The sequence below is a fragment of the Haliotis asinina genome, chromosome 6 (assembly GCF_037392515.1).
Source record: "Haliotis asinina isolate JCU_RB_2024 chromosome 6, JCU_Hal_asi_v2, whole genome shotgun sequence".
Lineage (NCBI taxonomy): Eukaryota > Metazoa > Mollusca > Gastropoda > Lepetellida > Haliotidae > Haliotis > Haliotis asinina.
In genome coordinates, this window is record NC_090285.1 from 2717604 (window position 1) to 2721202 (window position 3599).

Sequence of the window (3599 nt, forward strand, 5' to 3'; positions counted from 1 at the left end):
TTTCGCTGACAATCTGCATTGACGTCATGCAACGCACAGTAGGGTGGTATGAAAATCGTATATTCTATATCTGGATTTCCCAGTCTGTTGCTCAAATACTCTGCTGTGGCCAATGATAATGAAACATAACAGCTGACGTGTGATATCAGAGGCTGGTGTCAGCAGCTTCTCGGGTTCATCAGTATCCAAGTGCAGGTTGTTTACAAATGTGAAGGGGTTATTCAAATGTAATACATAGTTACATAACTGATTAATGTTCCACATAGCAAACGACTGCAGACAATGTCAGAGAGGAAACTACATTGGGTCTCATTAGTGCCCTCACTGTACGCACTGCAGACAAAAACAAGTTTGCGAGTTTATCAACGTCTCGTAATGTCGCGCGCCCCTGTCCAATTAATGTTAACATAACAGAAAGAAATGGTACATTATTCAAAGTACGACAGCTCCTGTAACAAAAGACGTGGAAGTCACCAGGTTTCTCCTCACCTACGGAAATGTGTCAAGGCTACGTTTACTACCATGTTTATTTCGCTGACCAGCATGATTAGTCATACTGACATACACTGAATACACCAATGGCCATCATATTTAGTCATACTGACATACACTGAATACACCAATGGCCATCATATTTAGTCATACTGACATACACTGAATACACCAATGGCCATCACATTTAGTCATACTGACATACACTGAATACACCAATGGCCATCATATTTAGTCATACTGACATACACTGAATACACCAATGGCCATCATATTTAGTCATACTGACATACAGTATATACACCACTAACCACCATGTTTAGTCAATACTGACATACACTGAATACACCAATGGCCATCATATTTAGTCAGTTCTGACATACAGTATATACACCACTAACCACCATGTTTAGTCAGTTCTGACATACAGTATATACACCACTAACCACCATGTTTAGTCATACTGACATACACTGAATACACCAATGGCCATCATATTTAGTCATACTGACATACACTGAATACACCAATGGCCATCATATTTAGTCAGTTCTGACATACAGTATATACACCACTAACCACCATGTTTAGTCAATACTGACTTAAAGTGGATACATCACTAACCACCAAGTTAAGTCAATACTGACATACAGTGTATGCACCACTAACAACCATGTTTAGTCAATACTGACATACAGTGGTTACAGTACTAACCACCAAGTTTAGTCAATACTGACATACACTGAATACACCAATGACCACCATGTTTAGTCAATACTGACATACAGTGGATACATCACTAACCACCATGTTTAGTCAATACTGACATACAGTGGATACACCACTAACCACCATGTTTAGTCAATACTGACATACAGTGGTTACAGTACTAACCACCATGTTTAGTCAATACTGACATACACTGAATACAACAATGACCACCATGTTTAGTCAATACTGACATACAGTACTATGGTTTACACCACTAACCTCCATGTTTAGTCAATACTGACATACAGTAATAATGCATACAGCACTACCCTCCACGTTTAGTCAATTCTGACATACACTGAATACACCAATGACCACCATGTTTAGTCAATACTGACATACAGCGGATACATCACTAACCACCATGTTTAGTCAATACTGACATACAGCGGATACATCACTAACCACCATCTTTGGTCAATAACAAGACAGTAACTAAACTGTCTTCAAGCTATGCCGCTGTGAGAATCTCCACCAAAACATCGCTCTATGTAATATACCAGAAGAGTTCATCCAAGTTGAATGCTATATATTTGATCCACCAACTTCTAGGAAGCATCGTTTGTTCTACAATGACGGACCAGCCATACGTACGACTATGGCGACTACCAGGGATCCACACATGTTGTACTTGGACATCGATGGTGATATATTTTCGAATTCTCTGTTTTTGTCTTGGTATTTCAGCTCAGAATGGATCTTAGGCACCACATGTAAGAGGCACAGGTGTGTGAAGACATACCCATGTTTTATGATGGGGTTGAATGGCCTAATGGTTAAAGCGTTCGCTCGCCACGCCGAAGAGTGAGTTAGTGAGTGAGTTTGACTTTACTGTGCTTTTAGCAATATTCATCCAATATCACTACTGAGAACAGAAACTGGCTTCACACAGTGTACCCATGTAGGGAATCGAACCCGGGTCGAAAGCTTTAACCTCTATGACTCAATAACTGACATGCATTGATATTTGGTTTACAACGCACCCACTGCAGGGAAAACAATACATACTCATGGTTATAACATAACAAAGTATAAAATGATACAAAATACGAAAATATTCCCACTTTAACCTACATGAAGGTTTCCTGGATGTTGGCTAGTTGATAATGAACGGCGGGCTCGGGGCGTGTTGGTGATTACCGCCACAGCTTTGTGTGTAACAAATCAGCTGGCAGGATCACACGTACAGCGACGTGTGTTGTTTAAATGCTAATACATGCTCAAGGTTCTTTTTCTACAAACTCTATCGACCAGGCCTCATGATACTGTAGTCTTTGATTATAGGTCTCTGTTTGAGATATGAAAGTAACAGACACGATCTACGTTGGCCACGCACTGCAAGTGCTCATATCACACGAATCCTTACACACATCAATATCTGGAACTACCGTATATATCATACACACATCAATATCTGGAACTACCGTACATATCATACACACATCAACATATTGAACTACCATGTGTATCATACACACATCGACATGTTGAACTACCATGTGTATCATACACACATCAACATGTGGAACTACCATATATATCATACACACATCAACATGTGGAACTACCATATATATCATACACACATCAACATGTGGAACTACCATATATATCATACACATATCAACATGTGGAACTGTCATATGCATCATACACATATCAACATGTGGAACTACCATATGTATCATACACACATCAACATGTGGAACTACCATATATATCATACACACATCAACATGTGGAACTACCATATATATCATACACACATCAACATGTGGAACTACCATATATATCATACACACATCAACATGTGGAGATACCATACACATCATACACACATCAACATGTGGAACTACCATATGTATCATACACACATCAACATGTGGAACTACCATATGCATCATACACACATCAACATGTGGAACTACCATATGTATCATACACACATCAACATGTAGAACTACCATATATATCATACACATATCAACATATGGAACTACCATATATGTCATACACACATCAACATGTGGAACTACCATATGTATCATACACACATCAACATGTGGAACTACCATATATATCATACACATATCAACATGTTGAACTAAAATATATATCAAACACACATCGACATATTGAACTACCATTTATATAAAACACACACCGACATATTGAACTACCATGTGTATCAAACACACATCGACATATTGAACTACCATATATATCAAACAAACATCGACACATTGAACTACCATGTGTATCAAACACACATCGACAAATTGAACTAAAATATATATCATACACACATCAACATGTGGAACTGCCATATATATCAA

General features: G+C 38.4%; 1 pseudogene; it reads right to left on the bottom strand.

Annotated features, from left to right (window-relative positions):
• Window positions 1–1214: 1214 nt before the first annotated feature.
• Window positions 1215–1661, bottom strand: LOC137286730 (uncharacterized; annotated as a pseudogene).
• Window positions 1662–3599: the final 1938 nt, after the last annotated feature.